At 45.3% G+C, this 19,714-nt stretch overlaps 1 long non-coding RNA gene across 3 annotated transcripts in view; it reads left to right on the top strand.

The window, feature by feature from the left end:
- The window catches only part of LOC149123130 (uncharacterized), a 155,801-nt gene that overhangs the window by 95,888 nt on the left and 40,199 nt on the right, over positions 1 to 19,714 (top strand). Inside the window, exon 3 of one of the 3 annotated variants that reach the window (XR_016218218.1) lies at positions 2,554 to 3,326. The exons of the other annotated variants lie outside the window; for them this stretch is intronic. This is a non-coding gene — a long non-coding RNA (uncharacterized LOC149123130). Of the gene's footprint in view, positions 1 to 2,553; positions 3,327 to 19,714 lie in introns of those variants that run through there. 3 annotated transcript variants of the gene reach the window in all.

Raw genomic sequence — 19,714 nt, 5'->3', positions numbered from 1 at the left:
AAATAAACCTCCTTCCTCATAAATAGCTTAGTTCACTAATCTACTGCCTTCAGTGAATTTTCTACTTTTGTTTTCAAGTCCAACTTGAACTCCTAGGCTCTACCTGTAGAATGAAATCTGCTGGTTTTCTTGGTTAGCTAATCCCTGGTGATAGCATAGTGCTGATGGAGCTGCGCTGTGTAGGCAGACAAGAATCACCCCAGATGAGAATACCACCAAGAAACTCCAGGGGTGATCCTTGATAACAGAGTCATTTCACTACAGGATCCATAAACACAGAGCCTAGAGCTTTGGAATTTGCCAGAGTCCAGTAGAATGTTGGGTCTCCAGAGGGAAATTACTGAATGAAAAATCTAAAACTGATAAACTGATAGTAATAAAGGTTTAATTAAGCTTTTACAAAATGAGGCATGTTTTCCAATCAACTGCATCTTCCTTCAGCTCATTTGACTGTATGTGTCTCTCTTTTAATGTGGGATGCAGGGTACTTGATAGAATGTGGGTGAGGTAGAACTTTCCAGAATTGTACAAGTGTATGGGGACTGCACAGGCCTCAGAGCAGCCCTTGTTCATAGCTAGTTTTCCCTCCAGTCTTATCAGAAGTCCTGAAATCATGCCACATGGCCTCCTCTGTGGCAAACAGTGCTGGGCATATTGGGTTCAACACATATCTCTCCTAGAACAGCTTGTGCTGTGACCAAATCCAAGGGGTAAGGTGTTCCTTAGTCTCAGGGTGAACCACTCAACAGTGTAGCATTTTCAAGGAAGTAAGGAAGGAAGTCACAGAGGCAGTGGCTGGTTTGAAAAAAAAAGATGAAAAAATATACACTTAATCTTTTGATCTGTCAAATGAAAGGCACATTCTCAAGCGAATAGATGCAACACACAGGGCTTTAATTGCTGAGCTTGGGGAGGGAAAATAAAACACACAAATAATCTGTTTATTTTGTGTCAGGGTACATAATATATGTAGGATGTAATCATGAACATTTGAAGTGGGAAATGTAGTAAGTTTATCCCGGCCATTCCCTGCAACCAGGCTGGGGTCAGTACTGGGTGCGTTTCAGATTCTTCAGTCTCATCTAATTGGTGACATGGGCAAGAGTTCTTTTGCCTTTTATTTTTTTAGGTCAAAGATCGGCCATGGAATTGTAGGATGTCATTTATCATTGAAGACTTTTGGGGGTGCATGTGTTGTCTCCCATATACTCTGTAAATAAGGGCCTTTTCTAGCCCCTGGAGGGTTGCTGAGCTAGGGGACTGCGTGAAGGAAAAAAGCAAACTCCTTCACACTCCCTGGAAATACCCACTTGCTCAGTTTCTTGGAGGAGCTGAGCTGTTAGCAGAGGTGGTGAGGGGGATGATGACTCAGATGCCACACATCGCAGGCTGGCCACAGATGGGCTGCTATGGGAAGAAGCCCTTAGAGTCCCAGAGGACTTAAAAAGGCACTAGGTGCTATACCAACTGGTCTCGGCTGTGCAGCCTATGACACCCCAGGAGGATGCTAAGTCAAGTACAGGTTCTCCTCTATGGATAAGGAAGCAGGTTCAGAAAGGTCCCAGAACTGGTTGGTGGTGAAGACAGGACTCAAACTTGATTTAGTCCCCTCATCCTAGTAATTCCTTCTGCATAATTGGGCACAGGTCTTTGTCCCACTTCTCTTCCTTTGGAATTGTGAGTAGCTGGATCCAAAATGCTTGATTAGTGCATATGCCTCTATAGAGATTTGGGAGGAGGACAAAGCCCAAGTGGCTGCTTCAGCACAGGCCTTCTAGGAGACAGACTACAGCTGGCATGGGTCACTTAGTAGTAGGGTTTGACCCTCAGCTCTTTGCATTTAGAAACATGATTTATGACTTACTAGCTTAATGGGGGAAAGCCCTGGGTGGGGATTGGAGTGAGTTGGGTGTGAGTGACTCAGCTAGACAATGTGAAGAAAGTGACTTAGTGGATAGTCCACAGATCTTTATTCCAAAGATTCAATAATGTTAAAAGTAATTTTTATTACATAAGATATTTAGTATGGTACAAGATTAAACAAACTAAGTTTAAAAATTAGCAAAGGGAAACAGTAGGTAGGACATTTTGAAGGAATTTCAAGAATGAATGTTGGGGCTGGCGCTGTGACGTTGCAGGTAAAGCCGCCATCTGTAGTGCCAGCATCCCAATGGACACTAGTTCAAGTCCTGGCTGCTCCACTTTCAATCCAGCTCTCTGCTATGGCCTGGGAAAGCAGTGGAAGATGGCCCAAGACCTTGGGACCCTGTAACCATGAGGGAGACCTGGAGGAAGCTCTTTGCTTTAGATTGGCACAGCTCTTGGCTGTTGTGGCTAATTGGGGAGTGAACCAGCAGATGGAAGCCATTTCTCTCTCTCTGCCTCTCCTTCTCTTTTGTGTGACTCTTTCAAATAAATAAATAAATCTTTTAAAAAAAGAATGTTGTAAGGAGGAAAGTCTCCAGGATGCACTTGGGTAAAAGAGTAAGGGTGTCCGAAACTCATATTACTTGCTTAATAAAGGTTCTAAAAGCTTAATGCTTTGTGTTTCAGGGTCACAAGTGGTGGCTGCACGTTCTTAAGCATCAAAAGATTCACATAAGCATTTTTTTATGGGAAATTGGAGCTCAGAGTGAGATTCCCAAAGGACATTGCACAAAGTCCTATACCACAGCTGCAGAAGGGCCGTAAATTGATCTCCAAAGCTTCTAAACCAAAGGGCAAAATCTGACTCAGGGCCCCAGAAAATTTGTGGGCCCCAGGTGACTCTGTTGCACTGTCATTTTTGTTGGTTGGCTTGTCACAGCCCTTTAAAATGCTTATCTTGTAGACAGTAAAAAGCAACCTGGGCCAGATATGACTGTGGTTTCCTGGCCCCTTTTGAATGGATGCTTGCTGTCAACCTGGTAAAAGCAAGTTTCTGGGAGGAGAATCAGGAGCTGTGGACCCTGCAATCTTGTGTTTGGTGAACCTCCTGTGAGTGGACCATGCCCGGCAGCAGCATGATGTGTTGATGGTCATCTAGGACAAAGGTAGATGTTCTCCGCTAAAAAGTTGATGAACTGGGGGCCAGCGCTGTGGCACAGAGGTTAAACTGCTGCCTGGGATGCTGGCATCCCTATGACTGCCTGCTTGAATCCCAGATGCTCCACTTCTGATCCAGCACTTTGCTAATGTGCCTGGGAAGGCAGCAGAAGAAGGCCCATGTACATTGACCCCTACAGCCACCTGGGAGACCCAGATGGAATTCCAGGGTCCTGGTTTTGACTGATGCAGTCGTCTGGGGACTGAACCAGCAGATAGAAGACCTCTTTCTCACTCTTGTCTCCCTCTTTGTTTGAAACTCTGCCTTTCTAATAAATAAATAAATCTTTTAAAAAACTAATGAACCAAACAAGGACATTATTGATTCCAAAAAAATGTGTCAACCCTACTTGAGGTAAAAGACAGGTCAGCGTACCACTCTGGCCCTCTGTTTTTCCCTGTTGTAGGATGGGGGACGACCATCAGAGTCCCACTTGCCTTCTGGAGTAATTGCAAGGATCAAGTGAAGTTCTGTAGGGGAAATTGCCTTGTAAATGATTCTGATTCCTGTTAGGAGTGTTTGTTATTATTTATCTGCTTAGGCATAGTCAGCAGCAGGGAGCTGATCTGTCCCAGCCACAGTTTATTAGTCCATTTTTTTGTGTTGTGATAACTCAATACTCCAAACCTGGTAATTTATAAAGAACAGATATTGATTTAGCTCACAATGCTGAGTGCGGGGGAGCCCAGGAGCATGACAGAAGCATCTGCTCAGTATCAGGTGAGGGCTTTGATGCTGCATTGATGTGGCAGAGGGCACACACAGGGAGACATAGCAAGTGTGCTGGATGGAGTCTCTGTTCCTTTCCTCATACAGGCATCAGAGTGGCTCCACCCTCGTGACCTCAGCTGGTCCTAGTGAGCTTGCAAAGGCCATTGACATACGAGTTAGGGGTTGAATTTCCAACACATAAACTTTTGGGGACACATTTATACTACAGCACACACTCACGAAAGACCACATAAATCCCTCTTCTGAAGTTTCCCACTGAGCAAGACAAGAGAGGCAAAAGGGAGGAGCCCTCCAACTTGCATACAAAGACATGTGCATGCGTGATCCCTGATCGCCAGGAGTTCATGGGGCTGGAATGGCACCAAATTAACAAAAGTAGATATTGTAGAACATATGCTAAAGTGGCTCAGACATGCATCCAGCACCTTGGCTCTCTCAGATTTCCTTTCTCAAGCCTTTGAGGGATGCTGCTGTTACAATGTAGTCACGCCTAATTTGATTTAATTTATTTCTTTAAGACGGTGTTGAAGGAGGAAAGGAGAGGACAGATAAAGCTCCATTCTGCCCGTTCACTCTCCAGATGCCCACAGTGGCCAGGACTGGGCCAGGCTGAAGCTGGGAGCCATGAATTCAATGCAGGTCTCCCATGTGGCTGGTAGGGATCCACGTACTTGAGCTAGCATCTGCTGATTCCCAGAGTGTGCATTAACAGGAAGCTATGAGCAAGAGCAGAGTCAGCACTCCAATCTAGGCACTCTGAATAAGGCTTGTGAGAATCGTAACTGCTAGGCCAAATGTCCGCACTTACCTTCCTTCAGTTGAGCACTTATTTGTAAGATACTGTGGTAGGTCCTTTACACACATTAATTGACTGACGCTGCACAAGTATCCTGGGAAATAGATCTTCACATCCCATTCTTCAGGAAAACTGAGGCCAGAGTTATCCTTGAAATATCCCCTGGCTTGTCAGTTGGGGGTTGGTAGTCAGCAGCAAGTGAGATTGGCCTGGAGGACTTCCTGGATGTGGCATATCTGAAGTGTCTGTTTAAAGAAGAAGGGCAGGGAGAGCTGTGAAGCTTCTGGCTGTAGGATCTAGCAAGGGAGTCCAGCCTCCAGTTGTGCACCCTGCAAATTCCCTGGGTCCTTCCTGCCATCTGACTCGGCTTCCCTCATTCCTTTGGAAGTATGAGGTAGGCAGACAGGCAGGGAGCTTGCAAGGGCCAAGTTTGTTGTTCTTCTTTGTCTGTTACATTTTGATTTCCTAGAAAGTGTGGGAGGCTTGGCTGTAGGAGCCCTTGGTTTCCCCTCTCTGTGTCCCTCAAGTTATTGCTGGGCCCTTGGGAAGGTCCCTGAATTTTCCAGGGATCTGTTGTGGCCTCTGTGAAATGAAAATGTTGCCAATGTCTTAGGGCCCTCCCACTGTGGAATATTTTAGACTGCAATATTCGCAAAGTCAGGGGCTGCCTCTCTTCAGTGACGGAGTCCTATTCCCACAGGAATGTCAGATCCCCAGTCAAGGCATCCTGGGCCCACAGAAAGATGATGTGTTGTGTGAGTGAATTTTCCTAATAACAGAGACTTATCTTTTTAAGCCCTGAAACTTTGTTCCATATAATGAAGGATAGAAATGTTCCTGACACACACTGCCCTTTTCCATTCCTATTGAACAGAGTATACCAGATATTATGGATTTTTTTAACCTATAATCCACTCCATTCTGCGGAATTCTCAGGTATCCTTATTGAGTTGTATAAAGATATTTTTCCTCACACTAAATGGCCCCTGGATATACATCTCTGATTATCTGACAACTGGATGCCCATTAATTCAATTCATTTTTGACATTAACTCCGGGAGTTTGCACAGAGCCTGCAGGGTTATGACTTAAGTCCCACAAGCCAGCTCCCACTTGAGATACCAGCTAATGATGGGGTGTTCAGGCAGCCGCACTTCTGTGTGGCTCACTATAAATCCAAGACTGCCCAGGACCCTGTCCTCCAGTTCAGGAATTCATTAGAGTGTCTCGGAGAACTCAGGAAAACATGCTGTTTCCTATTACTGGTGTGTTATAATGGACGCAACTCAGGGACAGCCAGGTGGAAGAACGCATGGGCAAGGAGTTGCTGAGTGCCTCTGCCCTCCCCGGACATGCCACCTCCCGCACCTCCATGTGCTCAGGCTCTGTGAGCCCCTTCTTCCCGAACTTTTGTCACTGCATCTCCAGCCTGCAGGTTGGAGATGAAGTCCCCATCTCTAATCTCCTCTTTGATCTTCCTGGTGTCCCCAGCCTGAGTCACCTCATTGGCATCAACGTAGGTGTCATTGAAAAGACGTGGAACGCACTGGGGTCACTCAGGAAATTCCAGTGATTTGGGAATCTGTGCCAGGAATTGGGGACACTCTGTATATATTTTTGCATACTGCAATATGATTTTCCAGAACTCTTATACTGATTTCTGTGGGTTTCCTGCTGCTGTTTGGTCATATGTGATTTATGTCACTGCCTTTGTGCTGTTGGTATAGGCTTCTCATTCATGCATGAGTTTCTGGCTTCAGAGATGCACTGAGCTCAAGAGCCAGATTGCCTGCCTTGTCTGAATGGACCAGGAGCTAAGAGTGAATAAGATTAGAAGGTAAGCCCTGGGCTATCCTGTGAATAAAGTGAGCTTTGGAGGCGAACTTTGATTATCTAGTTCAACACATCCCAGTGTCACAGGTCTGTGTATCTTAATCAAAGTAGAGGTACAAATACAGTGTGTAAGTGAGAACAGGATTTATTTAAAAGAGAAGGAGTGAATATAAATGCACATATGTATGTGGGCCACCCCATATGGAGAGACACCCACCATGAGTGGGCCAGGTGCTGTCTATGAAGAGAGAGATGGGAGGAGGCCAGGGAAGGATCTGGGAGCATCGTTAAGAGTAAAGAAGGCCGGCGCCGCGGCTCACTAGGCTAATCCTCCGCCTAGCGGCGCCGGCACACCGGGTTCTAGTCCCGGTCGGGGCGCCGGATTCTGTCCCGGTTGCCCCTCTTCCAGGCCAGCCCTCTGCTGTGGCCAGGGAGTGCAGTGGAGGATGGCCCAGGTGCTTGGGCCCTGCACCCCATGGGAGACCAGGAAAAGCACCTGGCTCCTGGCTCCTGCCATCGGATCAGCGCGGTGCGCCGGCCGCAGCGCGCCGGCCGCGGCAGCCATTGGAGGGTGAGCCAACGGTAAAAGGAAGACCTTTCTCTCTGTCTCTCTCTCTCACTGTCCACTCTGCCTGTCAAAAAAAAAAAAAAAAAAAAAAGAGTAAAGAAGGGCCCCTCCCACGTTCCCATTCTCTTTTAGGAGATGGGGGTGTGCCCTAATTGAATATACAAAGAAGGTGGAGTTTAGCATGCATGAGGGTTTCATGGTGACTCCACATGGACTTTAACTACCTGGTGGCCAACATGGTGACACCTTCCTGGTCCAATGGGGCACAGGGGCATCATGTACTAGGTTGAAAGCAAAGGGGCTACAGTTACAAATGCAGGACTGGCAGAAATTCTAGCGCATCTCTCCCCATCTAACTTCTTGATTGGTTCTCCCATATCACCAGCTTGACACTTGTTTCTCAGTTAAGCTACAGATCATCAAGAATGAATGAAAAGCAACCTCAAGGTTAGTGAGGTTTCTTCTGCTCGGCACAGGAGTGCTGAATAGCCCTGTTATGTATTCCATTTCCCATAGGGCAGTGTACCCCATAAGCTAAGGAGGTGTAATTCTTTTCATCTTCTCTGACTTTCTGTGTTCCTTTTCTCTTATGATTTCAAAGTTTTGCTCTGAATTTCTGCCCTCCACATCTCTCAGTTGCTGGTCTGTGCAGAACTAAACATGTTACCCTGTGGCCAAATACCAACACGGAGGGGAGGGGGGTCTTCCTTTGTCTCAGCGCCTGTGAGTAGAAGCGCCCGAATTCTGTGGGTTGGGCTCTTTCTTGCCTTGTTAATTGCTAATTGATTTAATTGTCCTTAGCTTCTGTCACCTCTGGGTCATCGTCAAGCCCAAGAACACAGCGTATATCTCATTTCCGAACTCAATTCTTCCCTGAATGACATGGGGGACTTTGTCAACAGGTTGAGTTGTGAGAACCATTTATATTCATTAGCACTAATTATTATGCACATTCAGCCAGAGGCCGAAACACATCTTTTATAAATGGGAAGAGTGCATAAATAGATGGCTACTTCTGCACATTATGTTGAATATGGTTTCTCTTTTTCTTCCCTTTATTTTGTAGTCTGCTATGATTCCAACTCCCAACTCCCAAAACAGGAAATTTGTTTAATATTTCTCTTGTCTGATTTTTCTCCCTATAGAAGGGAATGAAAGGGTAGGACATAATCACTAGTTTTTCTGGTATCTTCTCTGTGAGCCTTTTCCCTCTTCTTTGGGCATCATTTTATTCTACAAGTACCTTTTATGTTCTCAGAATTATGTTGGAAGAGACCCAAGGAATCTTGCTCTTTTGATCAATGATCTCCATATTAGTTAGGGTGAGCCTGGTTTAGCGCGCTTGCACAAAGCCAGCCACCAACACTGTGAGGGTCAGCAGGGCTTCCCACCTGACCACCAGCTGATGGAGATTCGGTCTCTTCTCCAGTGCAGGGCAGAGCTTGCCAGAAGGACAGGGTCAGCTCCTTAGCACACCCCTATTAAAAGGTTGCCGACCCCTCATCTAATGCAATGGTTTATTTACTGCTCTTGTCATCTTTCCAAAGTACTGTGAACTCTAAGGGTTTGTGTCTATTTCTAGCCAGTCTGCAGCCTTAGAGTTGCTCTCTTATATCTGCTCACACATCTTAGATCTTTTTGTTTTTAATTTTTTATTTATTTTTAAAAATTTGGAGGGCTAGTGTTATGGCACAGTGGGTTAAACTACTCCCTGCAATACTGGCATCCCATATAAGCACTGGTTTGAGTCCCAGCTGCTCTGATTCTGACCCAACTCTTTGTTAATGCACTTGGGAAAGTAGCAGATGATGGTTCAAGTGCTGGGGTCCTGCCACCCACGTGGTAGACCCCAATGGTGTTCCAAGTCCCTTGCTTTGGCCTATGCAGCCATTTGGAGAGTGAACCAGTGGCTGAAAAATAGCTCTCTCTTCTCTCTTTCTCTGTAAATCTGCCTTTCAAACAAATCTTTAAAAAATTATTTGAAAGGCACAGAGAAAGACCAACATCTTCTATCTGCTAGTTCACTTTCCAAATTCCCACAACAGCTGGGACTGGGCCAGGTTAAGGCTAGGACCCTGGAACTCAATCCTGGTTTCCCACATGGTGTAGGGATGCAAGTACTTGAGTCATCAGCTTCTGTGTCCCAGGGCATGCATTAGCAGGAAGGTAGAATTGAAAGTGAGGCCTGAACTCAAGAGTAGGCACACTGCTGTGGGATGCAAGCAACCCAAGTGACATCTTTACCTGCTATGCCAAATGCCCATTCTAAGTTGGATGTTTGGAAACAAAAGTCTTATGTGCTGCTTTCCATGTGTGGATATTATGGTGGTTAAATATAATGTGTGTGAATCAATTATTAAAGTATACTAAACCTCCCTCCCTTCCCTGAATGTAAAAGTCCTTGATTAGGTAATAGCATCAAATTCTTTTATTTATTAATTTTTTATTAATATAAAGAGAACATATTTAATGCCTTCCATAGGTACGATTCCAAGAAGACAACCACACTTCCCTCGCTCCTCTGCTCCCCCCTTCTCTTCATCAATTTTTGCAAAGACATAATCTTAATCCACTCTATGTTCACAGCTTAAATGGCCACTAATCATAGTATTCAGCAAGTAAAAGTAGGGACTATGCATAGTTCCACAGGGGTTTAATCAAGGGCTAAAAATGACAATCATATCCCATTTCATTCCTGTACATTTTTTGGTATTCTATATTAACTGCCACATATCAGAGACAACATACAATATTTATCTTTTTGAGACTGGCTTATTTCACTAAGCATAATGGTTTCCAGTTATAGTATCAAATTATTATTTGAGATGTGCTTTCAGTTTCTTGGTCCATTTATGACCTCAAAATAAAAAGACCCACTTCCCACCATAGTGGAACCATTTATTGTGACTTTGTGCCTTCAGCTGTGGAAACACTGAGTTCTTCTGTTGTCTGGATTACCAGTGATTCTGGTATGGAACATGAATGACTCAGGCAGAAAATGGGAGATTCTCAGCTAATTCCTCCAGAGAAAATAAAGAGATAAATCTGCAATTTAAACTGGTAAAATCAATAGAACAAAAATATATCTAGGGGTCATTTAAAACATCAACGGGTTTCAAAAGAGTGATTAAAAAGTACTTAATTGTGTCTTTTTAGGTTTATCTATATTTATAAAGAGCGATTTTTCAATTAACATGCGTTGGTTTAATTCATTGAACCTGTCGGCAGAGGTTAGGAATGATTGATCCTCCCCCTCTCTTTCAATGCATATCTTTGCACATGCAAGCATTAGTTTAAGAAGTTTATGATTTGGAGAAGATAGATAAGTCTCTCTGGGCAGAGTGCCAAGCCCAGGCCAAATGAAATGCGCTCAGAACCAGGACTGAAGCAGAGCCTGCAAATGGGAGACTACCATAGTAGGGGTGACCTAAACTACTGGCTGGTGGTTTAAGGACGTGGGTGGGCAGCTTGGGGTTGCAGCAGATCGTGACCACATGGGTATCTAAAAAAGCAGACTGGGTTTAGCTTTGTCATTGACAAGTTGTGGAGTCTTGAGCTAGAACATGAACTTCTCCAGGCTGAAGCTGTTGGTTTGCACTATGGGAATAACTGAGCCTGCCCTCTGGTGATTGACAAAGGCTGTGAGACCTAGAAATAGAATTTCATTAGATCCCAGTGCTAGCTGATTAGCAGGTGCACTGTGTTGGTTTGGACTTCTTGCCAAATCAGCAGCTTTAGCACTTTTTTAGAAATTAAGATGTGAAGTAAGTAACTAAAAGACTATAGGTAATACAACCCTATTATATTAATAATATTATAATCAAATCTTAAAATAATAAGGGTAAATCACATGGCAGTAGCACTGATGGCGTTTGTTGGAATCTTAGGGATACATTTCACTGCTGAATATTTACTGTATCATAGAAACAAAATCAAGCAAACAAATTGAGACAAGTAAAAACCCCTTATGTTGACTGTATGCCAGTTTCCTTAAAAGCCAGGGTCATAGAGATCAACAATTCGAATGCTTTCCAGGCCAGGTTTTTAATTGATTCAACACTGTAGGCTGCACCTTGATTTTTAAGCCATTTACCAGTGAGCACAAGTTTTGGGAAGTGTGCAGAGGGCAGGAGACATTGCATCCTACATTTTATCTTTGTGGTTTTTCAAGCACTCGCCAGTGGTCCTACAGGCTATGAATTTTGAGACTTTCATGGTTCCTTTCCCTGGCAGCCATTTTTATCTCCTTCCTTTTGGCCAAATCCCATTGAAAGTCTAACCGATGCTATGAAGAAATGCTGTGCTGTGAGAAGAGCCGTGCATACGACTGTATTCAAGTGACGGTTTCAAGTTGGCTAACACTAGCACTGAATAAACACATATTGATATTACAGAACAAAATAATATATTAGGGCATTGCTCATGTGTGCTCCGATAGTCACCCTGATACTATCCGTCATGTGGGGAGTGACAAACACAATTACACCAAGTGCTAATAGAGTGGAAGGGCAAAACTGCCTGACCTCGGCATCCGGGGTCGATTCAAATGTTTGATGTCTCATTGAATTAGTATCACAGTGTGAAAGACAAAGCTCAAACTAATGGAAATGAGCCTGGACATGCAATACTGCTGATTGGGCTGACATAATTAGAATAATATTCCACGCAGAGCTAATAACAAGCAGAAGAAATAAATAACCAAGAGATAACCTAATTGCTGCATGCTAAAACGTTCTTTTGAATATGCTAAGGTTAGCATTTTCTGTTTACTCAGAAAGCACACTGGTGGGCTTAACACATAGTGAGTGGGGCAGAAGAGCTGGCCACTGAGATTCACTGCCCTTGGGAGGGTCCAGCCCCAGACCCTCTATTGCTGCTGGTGGTTATTTTAACAACTGCCAAGCAGCTTTCTGGGGAGCTACTCTGTGCCAGGCATAGGTTGGGTTTCTGAGAGAGGGATGTTGGGACAATGTGATCCAGACACAATATGAGCTGCTGTCCAGGAGCTTACAGCTTTGTGGGAGTGAAGTAACAACCTGTAAAAATAGCACAGGCATGGATTTTTGGTGCAGCCATTAGGATCCTACTCAGGGGAAGCTCACATCCTATATTGGGGTGTGTGGGTTTGAGTCTTGGCTCCCTTCCCAGTTCCAGCTTCCTGGTGCCTACCCCGGGAGACAGCAGATGATGAGACAAACACCTGGGTCCCTGTGGGAGAGCTGTATTGAGTTCTGGACTCTTGGCCTTGCCCTGGCCCAGCTACAGCTATTACAGGCATTTGGGGCATGAACCAGCAGGTGGAAGCTCTTTCCATCCTCCTTCTTACCCCCATCCCCATCTCTCTCAAAATCAGCTAAAAATATTTAAAAAATAAAACAACCAAAAAACAGCACAGATTGGGAAGAGGTAAGTGTGAGAAGGCAGATCCAAAGAATGTTGGGGAAAATGCACCGAGAGAGACTTCATTTTCAGATTTCCAAATTCAGGGGTCTGAGCAGGAAGTACAAATAATTCACTGAGTAGGATCCCAAAAGCACTTGGGTTGCTTACTGAGACAGCTGAGGAAGATTCGAATCCATCACAGAGTCCAACATCCCGGGGCAGAAAAGGTGCTGCTGGGAGGGGCTTGCCAAACCTTCCCTATTGTCGGAGGAGCACTGATAACACCCCTTCTGCGTGTGTGGCTTTCACAGGCTCAGTTGTAGTTTTCACCTGTGTTACTGTGCTCAAGTTCTAAGGTTAAGGGACACTATGCTTATCTCCAAGTAAAAAGCTTTTTTTTTTTTTTTTTTTAAGATTTATTTAGTTATCTGAAAGGCAGAGCTACAGAAAGGCAGAGGCAATGAGAGAGATCTTCCATCTGCTGGTCTGTTTGCCAAATGGCTACAATGGCCGGAGCTGTGCTGATCTGAAGTCAGCAGCCAGGAGCTTCTTCCAGGTCTCCCATGTGGGTGCCAGGCGCCCAAGCACTTAGGCTGTCTTCTACTGCTTTCCCAGGCCATAGCAGAGAGTTGGATCAGAAAAGGAGCAGCCAGGACTTGAACTGGCACCCATATGGGATGCTGACACTGCAGGTGGCAACCTTATCCATTATGCCACAGTGCCGGCCCTAAGACTTTCTTGTAAATATCCAAAGGGGAGTGAGGAGATGGGAGAAATCACTCAGAAAAGGAGCAGCCACTCTTCGTGGAGAATGAAAGTCCATGGTTCTTTTGGTTCAGTGCTGTACTGCTCAATGCCAAGAATGTTGCATGGTGAAAAATAAAAATATATAAAAATACATACATATCTATTGAATGAATGCTCATGCACTTTATCTGTTTTCTCATTTAAATCTCATAGCAATATGGACATGGAACCCACTTGTGTTCCAACTGGCACATGAGGAAATCAAGGCTTGGTGAGCCTAGAGCCCTTGACTCAGGTTGCAAAGCTGAGAATTGGTGGGGCCATTTGTGACCCGGAGCAGGTGGCAACTGTGAGCATAGATTTCTCTGAGGAATTTGACTACAAAAGTAAGGAGGGAAAACCAGGTAATAGATTCAAGAGGGCATTGAGCCTTGAGACAGGGATACTATGGACGGGTTTCTAAGCAGAGGGGAAGCAACCGCGGAGAAGAAACTGCTGAGCTTCTTGGACAGAGAGAAGCAGGATGGTGCGCTTGCTGCTTTTCATGGGCAGAAAAGCTGAGGGCAGAACAGCTTAGTGTCCTCCAACTAGCAACTGGTAAATTAGGATTCAACACTCAGATTTTTTGGTGTACCTTCCCAGCTTGAGCTGTTCATCTGTGGCTTGGAGATGATTAAATTTTCAAGTTATGTTTTAGTAATACTTTCACACAAAATGAGCAGGCAGCATGAAAGGGGAAAAAGTACAGGTGTAGGAATTAAGAATCCTACATCTTGATCTCAGCTTTGGCACTGGCTTTAATAAATACCTTCTTGTTTCTTTAAGAAAATTTTTGTTTATTTATTTTTGCACAATTGCATGGCACAGAGAGAAAGAGAGAGAGAGAGAGAGAGAACTTCCACTCACTGGCTGACTCCCCAAATCCCACAACAGCCAGGCTGGGCCAGACCAAAGCCAGGAGCCCAGGACACCATCTGGGTCTCCCACATGGGTGACAGGAACCCGAATACTTGAGCCACCATCTGCTGCCTCTGAGGATGCACATTAGTAGGAAGCTGGATGGGAAGCTGGGGTGGGGTTCATTCCTGGGCCCCTGATATGGGATGCTGGCAAAATAAGTGTTTGCTTAACTGTCTGTGCCAGAATGCCTTCCCTAAGTACCTTCTCATTTCTGAGGTGTTCTCTTCCCCCTACGAAATCCTAGTGACCTATGGAATATTTGGGGGTTATATATTGTATCTAATGACCTCACAGTTCAGCTCCTGATTATTCTAACTCATTAGGAGTGATTCTTGGGACATCCAGTAAGTCCCTTAGCAGTGATCCTCAAACTCTTTTGGCCAATGAGTCACCATCTTCAGAATCACCTATATCACCATTTCCTTTTTAAAATTTTTTCATTAAGATGAACAGATTTCAAAGGTACAGTTCTAAGAAGATAACCATAATTCCCTCCTTCCTCTTCTCCCTCCATCAATCCCCTTCCTTGCTTACTTTATTTTCTTTTCTTTAATTTTTACAAAGACTCAATTTCAATCCATTCTATATTCAGAGTCGTAATTCACCACTAACTTTAATATTCAACAAGTAAAAAGTAGGAAGACCACAGTTGCGCAGGAGATACCAGTTCTCACAGCAGGATACCTTACAAGAGACCTTGCTAAAGAAAAGAGGCACAATGGCATAAACCTTACTCTGAATGCGATAGGATGGTATGTAGGTTTATGAGACATTAAATGCAAACTGTTTGTGCCCATCCCTAAATTATCCACTGATTTAAAAAAAAAAAAACCTTACCTTTTGGAGTATCTACTGTAAGGCACATGTGGTTTCACTTACCTACACAGATGAGCCAAGAGTCAGCCAGCCTATGTGTTACTGCTAAGTTATATACATTAAAGAAGTAAAGCCCAAGGTGAGATGTGGTAGAGTTGTTCTTTAAATTCCCATGGCAAAGATTGTTTCATGTAAAAGGATGGTGATGGTGGGAAATTGTTTTTTGAAAGACCTGGGCTCTTAAATATTTTTTAAAGACTTATTTATTTGGCCGGCGCCGCGGCTCAATAGGCTAATCCTCTGCCTTGTGGCGCCGGCACACCGGGTTCTAGTCTCGGTTGGGGCGCCGGATTCTGTCCCGGTTGCCCCTCTTCCAGGCCAGCTCTCTGCTGTGGCCTGGGAGTGCAGTGGAGGATGGCCCAAGTGCTTGGGCCCTGCACCCCATGGGAGACTAGGAGAAGCACCTGGCTCCTGCCATCGGATCAGCGCGATGAGCCGGCCGCAGCGCGCCGGCTGTGGCGGCCATTGGAGGGTGAACCAACGGCAAAAGGAAGACCTTTCTCTCTGTCTCTCTCTCTCACTGTCCACTTTGCCTGTCAAAAAAAAAAAAAAAAAAAAGAATTATTTCTGGTACAATGAAATTTGAAATGGTGAGCTTGAAGCTGCTATGGTGGCATAGTGGGTAAGGTTACTGACTGTATCACCAGAATCCCATATGGGTGCTGGTTCATGTCCTGGCTGCTCCACTTTGGATCCGGCTCCCTGCTAATGTGCCAGGGAAAGCAGCAGAAGATGGCCTAACTGCTTGGGCCCCTGCCACTGTTGTGGGAGACTTGAATGAAGCTCCCAGCTTCTGCTTGGCTCAGCTTTGGCCATTGCAGCCATCTAGGGAGTGGACCAGTAGATGGGAGATAGATTCTCTCTCTATCTCTCTCTGTGTGTGTATGTGTGTGTCCCTTTCTGTTAACTCTTTCAAATAAATAAATAAAGCTTTAAAAAAAAGAATGGTGAGTTTGTTAATGTTTGATTTCAAGGCATAACACTACACTGATGAGATTCCTAGAGAATGGGCTGAGTATAGTCAAGTGTTTTGAGAGAGAGAGAGAGAGCAAGCACATGAGCAAGCTAGCTTCACCCATCAGTTCACCCTTCAAATGCCTGCATCAACCAGGGCTGGGTCAAGCTGAAGCCAAGAACCCAATTCAGGTCTTCCCTGTGGGGGGCAGGGACCAAACCACTTGAACCATCATCACCTGCTGCTTCCCAGGGTGTGCATTAGCAGGAAGCTGGAGTCAGGAGCAGAACCAGGACTCCGGCCCGGGTGCTCTGTTAACAGAGTCAGATGTCCTAACTGGGGACTTAACTGCTGTGCCAGATGCTGGCCCCAACCCAACCTCACTCCTTAGAAGAGCAATCAGGTGTCCTCATGGACTGCTTCGGGACTTGTTCACCGTCATCTCTTAATCTTCCCCGTCTGGATCCTTGGCGGTAACTTTATGGGACTGCCTGGAGTCCCTGCACATAACTTCTCATTCCTCCTTTCCAGCCCCTGCTCCCTGGATCTGTGCCTGCACCATTCTCCCTGCTAGGAAAGCTTTTCCCTTTCTCCCTGTCTTAGGCCTTCTGGCCCTTCAAGACCACCCAGCAGTCACTTCCTGCAGGAGGGAAAGGCAGGTCTCAGACACTCCTTCTGTGGTGCTCTCTAAAGGATTCTGATTTCGGGTTTAAGTGTTACTAGTCCGCCTTTCCCACAGGGAGGATGTGTAGTGAGTGGGCTTGGCTGCTAGGCAGCCTGTGTTGAAGTTCAGCCCGTTCACATTCTAGGTGCTTCCTTAGGCACCGTGTGCTTCAGTTTCCTCACCGTTACAGCAAGGGTATGCATGCTGCTTGTCTCCCAGGGGTGTGGAGTGTGCAAGATCCTCGGAAGAATGCCTGACAGATACTACATGCTATCAAGGCTTGGCTGCTGCTATTAGTGCTCGTAGTGAGGGTAATAAATGTAAAATAATTTATAACAGCACCTGGTGTGCAGTAGCTGTTAAATAAATGTTAGTGATTATTGTTATTGATAGCTGCACAGGGCGAGGTTGAGTACGAAGCCTCCCAGTAGACGGTAAGGACTCAGAATGCAGAGGGTTGTGGGGGTCATGGGCACTGTCACTAGGAGGTAGACTGATGACTCCTGAGCTAAAGTGAGGGAGTTATTCCCCACATTCCTGCCTCCTCATGACTGGAATCTCAGCTCAGGATAGTCCATGTGGCTTTGTTTATAGCCCTGGAGATGCTTCCTGGCAAACAGCAGAGTTCAAGGTCTGTATAAGATGGCAGCAACAAATGTGGTTCATGGCCAACTGGTTGGCCTTCGCAGTGACTTGAGAAAGTCAATATTTGAAAAGCAATTTTTTTCTCCTCTGGCAAGAAGTGATGTCAGTGTTGGGAGGAGGGGATGTGGAGGATGAGATAGAACCTCTCTCTGTGATACATAAGATGTTTGCAAGGTAAAATCACTCAGCGAATTCAGCCCTGGCACTGCCCATTTCCTGTTTTGCTCTGAATCCCACTAATAGTCCTGGAACTTGGAATATCTGAGCATATGACCCTTGGACATGACAAAGACTCCACCTTGTAATGGAATTGCTTGTATGTCTTCACAGGTGACATTGTTTTTGATTTCTTTTTTTTTTTAAATAATTATTTTGTGTATTTGAAAGACAGTTACAGAAAGAGGTAGAGCCAGAGAGGGAGAGAGAGGGGTCTTCCATTCCACTGGTTCACTCCCCGAATGATTGCAATGGTCAGAGCTGAGCTGGTCCGAAGCTAGGATCCAGCAGCTTCTTCTGGGTCTTCCACACGGGTGCAGGGGCCCAAGGAGTTGGGCCATCTTCCACTGCTTTCCCAGGCCATAGCAGAGAACTGGATTGGAAGTGGAGCAGCTGGGACTCAAACCAGTGCCCATATGGGATACCGGCACTGCAGATGGCTGCTTTACCCACTATGCCACAGCACCAGCCCCTTTGATTTCTTTTTCAAAAATATTAATTTATTTGAGAGACAGAAACAGAGAGAGATCTTCTTTCCACTGGCTTACTATCAAATGGCAGCAACCATGAAGCCAGGAGCCAGGAGTATCTTCTGGGTCTCCCACATGGGTGCAGGGGCCCAAGCACTTGGGCCATCATCTGCTGCTTTCCCAGGCCATTAGCAGGGAGCTGGATCAGAAGTGGAGCAGCCAGGACTCGAACTGGCACCCATACGGGATACTGGCACTGCAGGCAGAGGCTTAATCCACTATCACAGTGTTGGCCCTTTTGATTTCTTGTAATTGCTGAAAGGATCAAGATAAGTAGCATCTCTCCATGTGTGGGCAAGTTTATATGCTCCTTCCCAGAGCCTGTAGCTCTTTCTAGGCCCTTAGGGAAATGCACCTTATTTAATTTCATTAAAGGTTACAGCTTTTGCTCAGTTTATTACTGGTTGATACTGTGTGAGCTGTGCTAAGCCAGCAATGTTGGTAAGTGTTTTAAGCAAGGGTATTTTTTTGCCTATGGTTTGCTGATTAATTACTTGTATGGATGTACTCAGAAGAGGGACTAGAAAGCCAAGAGCGGGAAATGCAAATGCCAGTTGCCAATTACAGTATATTGCAGCGAATGCTGGAAAGGAGAAGAGGCGTCCTAAGTGCTTTATGTACTCCTTCAGGTCAGATACTCAGCATAATTTTGGGGCAGGTCACTGCTCTGGTGGCCAAGGAAGTAGGAGGACGCTACCTACTTGCTGATAAACTTCTGAGTGGCCTGGAGGATTCTTCCCAAGAGTTAGGCACAGGGATTCTCCTAACTCAAATTTTGTCCACACATTTTGAAATAAACCAAAATACTCAAACAGCTTGCTAATTGTTTCCGATTAAGATCATCATATTAAACAAAGCTATGAATGTATCAGACTCCTCATGTCATACATGCGTGTTGATTGAAGGGATCATTTAATCTCTGAGTCACTGAAGTATTGAAAAGATGCAAGGTGGGGGGCAGTAAAGGGGGTAGAAATCAAGATGCCAGTTAAGATGCTGGTGTCTCACATTGGAGTACCAGGTTCAATACCTGCTTCTGGCTGCTGATTCCAACTTCCTGCTAATGCAAACCATGGGAAGGAGAGTTGCTCGCTCAAAGAATCGTGTCCCTGCCACCCATGTTAGAGACCCAGGTTGAGTTACTAGCTCCTGGCTTTGACTTGGCCTCGCTCTGCCTGTTTTGGACATTTAGGGAGTGAACTAGTAGTTGAAAGCTCTCTCTTTCTATCGCTCTGCCTCTCAAATTTTTTTTTTAAAGATATTAAGCTAATAACAGGAAATGGGTAGCAAGAAAAGATGAGAAGCAATGCTGACTTTTTAAAAAAATTTTTGACAGGCTGAGTGGACAGTGAGAGAGAGAGACAGAGAGAAAGGTCTTCCTTTGCCGTTGGTTCACCCTCCAATGGCCGCTGCGGCCGGCGTGCTGCAGCTGGCGCACCGCACTGATCTGAAGCCAGGAGCCAGGTACTTATCCTGGTCTCCCATGCAGGTGCAGGGCCCAAGCACTTGGGCCATCCTCCACTGCACTCCTGGGCCACAGCAGAGAGCTGGACTGGAAGAGGAGCAACCGAGACAGAATCCGGTGCCCCGACTGGGACTAGAACCCAGTGTGCCGGTGTCGCAGGTGGAGGATTAGCCTATTGAGCCACGGCGCTGGCCACAATGCTGACATTTTAAAAAGTATATTTATTCCTAAGAATTATACATTTTTCAAAATTATTAATT

This window comes from Oryctolagus cuniculus, chromosome 12 (genome assembly GCF_051225735.1).
Source record: "Oryctolagus cuniculus isolate XC-2025 breed Fujian yellow rabbit chromosome 12, ASM5122573v1, whole genome shotgun sequence".
Classification (NCBI taxonomy): Eukaryota; Metazoa; Chordata; class Mammalia; order Lagomorpha; family Leporidae; genus Oryctolagus; species Oryctolagus cuniculus.
The sequence above is the reverse complement of the archived record's forward strand: the minus strand, read 5'-3'. Positions and strand labels throughout refer to the sequence as shown.